This window comes from Pteropus vampyrus, unplaced genomic scaffold, assembly GCF_000151845.1.
Source record: "Pteropus vampyrus isolate Shadow unplaced genomic scaffold, Pvam_2.0 Scaffold35, whole genome shotgun sequence".
NCBI lineage: Eukaryota > Metazoa > Chordata > Mammalia > Chiroptera > Pteropodidae > Pteropus > Pteropus vampyrus.
In genome coordinates, this window is record NW_011888816.1 from 1,019,512 (window position 1) to 1,027,449 (window position 7,938).

The window sequence follows — 7,938 nt, forward strand, 5'->3', positions numbered from 1 at the left end:
TATTTTCACAGAACAGAATGGAAGGTGGTAGGAAGTAGGGCAAGTGTGTTGAGGCCCTCGGCCTCCTGTCTGGAGCTGAGGAAGGATGGAAAGAAACACAGACTTCAACAGAAAATCACCAGAAGAAAGAAAAAGTGGGAACTCTCAGACGTGGTTAGGCCTGGAGAATAACTGGGCCCGGGAGATGGCTTTTCATCAGAACTTTCCAGCACTGGTACAATTGCACTTTGATCCAATACATGTTTCTTTACTGACCACAACGATAACTAGGCAAGGGTTTAAAATAAGCCTTTGTACGCTCGTTAACCGAGACCCATTAAAAAAATCGATTTAAACTACATAAATTCTGTTTACTCATGCAGTGGCCACTGTGCAGCTCTGAGAAAGGGGTGGGGGTCTATTAGAAATGGAAAGATAAGTATGTTCTTCAAGTAAAAAATATTATTTTAATTAACCTAATGACCAATACAGACATTATGATGACAATTGTGCTTTTTAAATCTCTGTGAATATGTATATTATCTGACTAGGGCAATTTTTTCATACAAGTGGCAGAGACTCAGCTTTTAAGCAAAAAAGAAAATAAATTGGCTCCTACAATTATAAAGTCCAGGGGTGGGTCTGGAGCTTCATCAGCAGCTGGGTCAAATCAGCTCAACCAGCTCAAATGGTGCCAGGCTCACACCCTCCAGCCTGGCAGCCCCAGGGGAAAAATCCCTAGAGTACCCCCCACAGTCCTAGGACAGAGCACATGACCCAGCTTAAGAGCTGGGGGAGGGGAGACGCTTCCTGGGCAGGCCTTGGTCCTGTTCCAACCCTTGTTCCGGGAGGTGGGGTCAGTTCCCCAAACTGAGCCTCATAGGCTAACTACAAATGAGAGCTGGGGTGAGAAGGGGTCCCCTCACCCCAGGAAAATTAGGTTGTTGCTTCAGGAGAGGATGGGATGGAGTTTGGATGGATTCACCCAGTCAATGTCCACCATATATATACTCACGCATGACATGATTCTACACAGCCGGGAAAAGACCCGGAAGGCAACACATTTGGGCTCAGCAGGGAGCAATTTCACGTTCTGAACAGCTGCACAAACCCAAGGATGACTTGATACCGTGTCTCCCAGACCCTTTTTCCCTAGGATCAGTTGTAAAACTCCATCTTGTTCACAGTATTGTGGCTGAAAATAGCAAAAATCCACTCAAATGGGCTCAAGCAGAAAGAAGGGGAGAATTTGATAAAAGGATCTCAGAAAATTCAGCCTGGCAAGGAGACCCATGTAGCATTGTCCCCCGACACTGAGGAGGCTGGCCGGAAAACGGCCAGGCCTCGTGGGAGCTGAAGCTCAGAACACTCTCTGTTGCTTTTTCTTCTTTTTATCTTTTCAGATCGACTTTGTGGTGTATAATGTACGGACAATGAAAAGCACATGATGTATAGATGGGCGAATTTTGACAACTGTATACACCCCCAGGACCCTTCACTGCCCCCAAAGCTCCCTTGTGCCTCTTGCCCTCCCAGACCCTGCCCCAGGAAACCACTGTTCTTAGGTTCATTTGTCTTTTCTAGAACTGTGTAAAAATGGAATCATAGAGCATGGACGTTTTGTGTCCCTCAGCCGTGCGTTCTGCATCCCACCGCCCCTGGCCTCTGTGGCTCTCTGCAAGTCTTTGCCTCTCTCCTCTCTTTGCCCATTTCCTGTCTCTACATGTCCATGCGTGGGGCGAAAGCGGGTCACTCCCAAATCCCCCAGGCCTACATGTTCTCATCAAGTGACCGAGAGAGACCCACCTCATTTCTAAATGATGATCTAAATTTCTGGAAGATAAGATTTGATGGGCCAGCTCCGGCCGTGTCGGGTTGTGTGCCCACCAGCAGTGGCCGGAGGGCTGGGGTCAGAGTGGACGCACGAGTCCATAGGGCCCAGGCTGTGCGTGGAGAGGTGCAGGCCCAGCAAAGAGGGAGAAGTGAGCCAACACCCAACCCCACGAGGGTCCACCGCACACCGGAAATGGCTTTCCTGTGAGTGTCTGGCGGGCAGCCATCCTTCACCGCTGATTGGAAAGGTGATCTAGAAGCTCTAATCGGCAAGTGTGTCGATGGAAAATTGAAGTTTGGCTGAAAATGAAGAACCTGCTCTGTCTTCTCGGGCGGCGCTAGGCCCCCTGCCTTTGGGCGAGAGAACAAAGAAACCGCCTGTTACTGGCGAAGTGCTCGGCCTAGGCGACGCCTTACTCCACACGCCAGGCATGTGAGGTGTCCACAGTTCCCCCGCTCTATCGATGCTGAAAGAGGGGCTCTGAACGAGCCCCCTTGCTGCTCACAGTGCTTTCTCCGCTAAGGAGTTGGCTGTGAGGGTACCCGCCAGCAGCCAGTTCCCGGGCTTCATCAAAAGAGTTGACCTGAGTCGGCTTCGATAACTAAAAGATGCTTGAAAGCACCCAGAGTTCTGTCCCTAAGACGGGCAGAGGGGCCCACGGCCTGGGAGACATTGAGGCAGGATGTTCCATCATCTACCTCTATGACGGAAGCTTCTGGACTGTTGAGTTAATCTTGAGCCATCCAGTGTCCTAAAGGAATCACTGCAGTGAATCGGCTACAGAGTGCGTCCCAATAACAAATCAAAGGACCGCTGGAATAGAGTGGTTTCAAATTCTCTGCATGCTGAAGATGGCCGGCCAGGAGTGAACAGGTAGAGAACTGTCATGGGCAGCACTGGCTGACAGCAATAGGCCAAGAGCACCAGCTCCCCTCAAAAGCCATCCCTCTTGAGGCCCCTCTCACGTGCGGCCTGCTCTACAGAGAGAAATACACTGGCCTTCCTGCTCGCTGCTCTAGGAGAGCAGACATCCTGTTCAATGCCAGTGCGCCATTTACTGGTGACATAGCCTTCGGTGAATTCTCAAATGTCCGCATGACTCAGTTTCCTTCGCTGTAAAACCTAATTAGTAAGCTATCCCATAGGATGGTTGTAGAGATCGAGTAAAATATATGTAAGATGCTGAACACGGTGCTGCACAGAGCAGGCGTACTCAGCGAAGGTTACCATAGTCCACAACCACAAACCTGCCCCCAAAACATATGAGTGGCAAGTGGGGAGGGCTGTTTGCAACCATGGGGGAAGGTCAGCAAATGGTAGTGCAGCTCCTCAGAGATTTATGCCAAAAATGAAAGTTATGACAACTGTTAAGTCATCTAGAAAAACATTTAGAATAGTGAGAAACAGGACCCACCCCGGTATATTAAACTGTGCCCAGGACAACATAATAGAAAGAAATACTGGTGGTATTAGGAGAGTGAGGTTTTGGATTATTTTAACACTTTTCTGTGATGGTATTATTATTTTAGAGAAAACTTGAATTTTCCCAGACCTCACTGAACTAGGGAAACAAGTGGAGGGTCACAGTAGCAGTAGTACGTGGCTTTGACCCCTAACAGATCGCTGGATTGATAGTGGCTGCTGGGAGGGCTACATTGTGATGTACGCTGAAGCCCCATTGAGGATCAAGGGCACAGAATGCTGAAATCAACGAATAATGTCTGTCATGGGAGCAGAAGCAGAAGTAGCAGTAAACGAGCTTCGTATCTGTCAGCCTAGACTTGGAGACTCCAATTTGCCTATTTTTTTTTTTAATTGAGAAATAATTAGCACACGGCAGAGTGCAATGATTATTGGTGTTCAGCTTGATGAGCTTGGACAATTGTCTGCATCCTTGAAAGTACCACCCCAAACAAGATATTGAACATTTCACCATTCTGGATCGTTCCCTCATGTCTTCCCAGTCACCTTCCCCATCCCCAACCACGTTCTGATTTCCATCCCACAGATTGATTCATTTTTGACTTGTTCTTGATTGAATTGCGCAGAAGTGAAAGTAGACCCTTACTCGGCAGAATACCCGTGAGATTCATTCATCCTATTGCATATACCATTATCTTATTCTTTTAAATAGCTGACTGTATTTCATTATATGGCAATTTTGTTTATCTATTCTCAAGGTGGTGGACACTTAGGTTGTTTTCAGTTTGGGGCTATTTATAAATAAAATTGCTATGAACATTCATATACAAACTGTTTTTGTGGACACGTGTTTTCACTTTTCATGGCTGAAGGGACGGGATTACTACATCGGAGGGTAGATGTAGACCTGTTTCGCTTTATAAGAAACTGCCAATTTTCCAAAGTAGTTAAACCATTTCGCATTATCACCAGCAGTGGCTGCGCATCCTCACCGACGGACGGGGGGTATCGTTCTGAGGTGAGCCGCCCTCGCAGCCTGAAATGGTTTTCCATTGTGGTTTCAATTTTCATGTCCCTGCTAAAAATTTTGAGGCCTGTTTCATGCTCTTAGTAGCCACTCTAGCTTCATTTGTTCAGTGTTCCCACATGTAATTTATTGAATATTAAAACGATTTCATCCTTAAAAGGAAGTGTATGCGCATCTGGCTTCTGAATCAAGGTGATTTCATTGTCATTCGGTTGCTGCAGGATGCAGGAAGTCCCGTGCCTGTCTGGATGCCTCACCTCTAGTAACTGGGGGCTCTTTCCTCCTGTTTATCTGGCCCTCTGAGCTCTCTGCTTTGGGACCTCTTACTTAAGAGGCTGCAGTCTTAGATTCTGCTTGCCATCCCGCCACACGCCATTGGTCACCCTGCCCTTCAGAGCACACGCCTGTTGCTTGGTTACCGTCTCACAGGCCCAGCTCTGGCTGGTCCAGCCCTGACTCACCTCCGGTTTCTCCTTCATCAGAGCCGGGCATCTGCTCTGGAAAGTCTAGGGGTTCAATGGTATCGATTCAATACCCATTAGTAGCAGCTGCTAAAGAGATAGGATGATGCAGTTGTCTGCTGTCAGGTTTGTTTTTTTTCCTGAGTTAAGTACTTTGAGGGTACTTTTTCCCAAATGGAAAAAAGAAAAGGAAAACTGTCACTAAGTGGGAAACAAAAAACGTTGACAATGTGAGCAAGTAGAACTGCCATCTTCTCTTCTTACAAAAGCCAACTGTCTCCACTTCCTACAGCCACTTTTCCCAGCACCCTCCCTATGCCTTATTTTGTAATTAAGATCAGTATTTTAGTTGTGAAGGAGCCTTAATCATGGGAATAGACGTCGCGTCTCTCTGGCTGTGTCTTACCAAGACAAGTTAATGGCACAAGCTCCTGCTGGTTGGTTCACAGGCGAATGAATAAAAATAGGTTAATAGGGCATTCCCTCCATGGACCTGGGCATGTCCAGGCTGCAAAGACATGCCTGGGACACAGCTAGCAGAGTACCAAGGACCGAAGCTGTATGCGGGGGGTGCCACAAATCTGTCTGGGGACATGGTTCCAGGATGCCTAAGGGTGTTGGGTAGTTGTGTGACCTGCGCTTAGACTCAGAAATGTCCTGAACCGCCCACGACCTGGGCTAGCTCTTTCTCTCCTGACCCTATATTCACCTCTGTAACATGAGAATAACGGTGCCGGCTTTGCCCATTAATACATTCACCAAATAAATCCTGAGCCCTGTGCCAGGTGCTAGGATTGCATCTGAATAGCAGAGGCTGTCTCTGGCCTCCTGGAACTAGCCCTCTGGCTGGGGAGTCAGACACTGGAAACAGGATGTAAATAATGAGTGATGAGTTCTACGATGGGGAATTACAGGGAATTATGGGAGCCTGGGGGAAGGGCACTTCAAGCAGGCACAGAAGGTGGCATGTCAGCAGCTCCCAAAGGAGAATGGGAATGAATCAGCAACGCCGATATGAGAAGAACATTCTGGGCCGGGAAGAGCGTGTATGGAGGAAGGACCTCACTAAGAGAAAATGCAGAGTGTGTAAGGAAACTAAAGACTTTCGGACTACTGGGCCGGGGCGGCATCGTGGGTAAAGAAAAAGGAGGGCTGGAAAGAGCTGAGTCAGCATGGAGCAACCTGTCCCTACTATGTCCTGTTTGAATTCCTGACCCAGAGAATCCACAGGCATAGTAATAAATGGTGGTCGTATGCCTCTGAGTTCCAGAGTAATTTGTCACGAAGCGATGGGAACAAAGTAGGTGTTATTTTAATGAAGTTCAGTGAACTTAAACAGAACAATGGAATAGTAATGCTTCCAAAGCTATGAACATCCCTCCTCCCATGTCCCAAACATTCATAGTCGTGTCCCAAAGGAGTGTCACACTTAAGCTTGGTGCAGGCAAGCTTGATGCATGCTTCTCTCAAAGATATTCCTTCAAGCAGAGCATAAATGAGTTGCCTTAGCAACTCGTGAAAGTCTCTTGTTCTTTACTCTCTAGCTGTAAAGAACAGCTAAAAACTCCCCAAACTGTTGCAGTCCTCTGCTCCAGCATAACTCTCTCTGAATGCTGTCTTCTTCCACCATCTTGGCTCCTTGAACTCTTCTCAGTAAATGCATTCCCACCCAATGTGTTCCTTTGGCACTGCAAAGTCCTGTTATGCTAAGCAGCCTTAGGGATTCCTGTTACGTCACGATTGCCTTTCTTTTGATAATCAGTATGTGTATATATATGTATATATATACTCTAAAGCTGGAGAAGGGGGAAAATGACCTAAGAAGAAACAAAATCTGAATATATATACATATATATGTGTATATATATGACATATACATATAAATATGACAACCGAATGTATAATTAAGAAAAAAAGCTTATTACGAGAAAACTTCAGCTCACTGGTGAATTCTATCAAAATTTAAGGAAAGAATAATATGAATCTTCTATTAAATTCTTTCAAAAATAGAGGGATTTAATTTTATGAAGCTAGCATATTTCTAATATCAAAACCTGACACTGTATATAAACTATACTTTAATAAGCTTTAATAAAAAACTGACAAAGATATTACAGAAGAAATACAAATATATCCCTCATGAACCTAAACAACAATCTTTAAATCAAACCAAACAGTGTGCAAAAGGACAATATATCATGGTGAGATTTATCCCAAGAATGCAAGATTTATCTCACATTCAAAAAGAAATCAATGTATGTATTAGTCATCTATCACTTCATAAAGAAAAGACCCCCAAAAGTTAGCATTCGAAAGCAATGACCATTTGTTCTCTCGCTGTTTTCCATGAGTGAGCAATCCAGGTGCTATTTAACTGGGTCGTCTGGAGCAGGGTCTCTCATGAGGCTGCAGTCAAGGAGTCGGCCAGCGTGGCCGTCCTATCTGAAGACTTGACTGAGGGAGGATCTGCTTCGGGGACCTCTCATGTGGTTCTTTGCGAGATCCCGTTCCTTATGGGCTATTGAACTGAAGCCCTCAGTTTTTCTCCAGCTCTTGGCCAAAGGCCTCTGTCAGTTCCATGCCATGTGGACCTCTCTCCCCACAGGGCAGCTCACCACATAGCAGCTGGCTTTCCTTGGAGCAAGTGAGTGAGGGAAGTTGCCCAAGATGGAAGCCACCGTCTATCACCTAGTCTCAGAAGTAACATGCCACCTCCTCTGCCTATTGTATTCATAATAAACGAGTTACTAAATCCAGGTCATTCTCAAGGAGAGGGGATTACATAAAGGCATGCATACCAGGAGGAGGAGATTATTAAGGACCATCTCAGCGGCTGGCAACAATATTGTAATTCACCCCATTGGCAAGATAAAGGAGAAGAAATACGTGGTCATCTCATTAATCAAGAAAAAGCACTTGACAAAATTCAACACCCGTTCATAATAAAAACTTTCAGCAAATTATGAATAGAAGACAACTTTCTTAACCTGATAAAGGGCATCCATGAAAAATTTGAAGCTTAAATGGTACTTAAGGGTGAAAGAATAAATGCTTTTCCCCTAAAAGCAGGGAAAAGGCAAGAATGTTCACTCTTACCTCCTCTCTTCGCCACTGCCCTAGAGATCATAGCAAGTTCAATAAAGCAAGAAAAATCCATAAAAGGCATAGTTATTGGACAAAAATTATTGGACATCCCTATTTGTAAACAATATGAT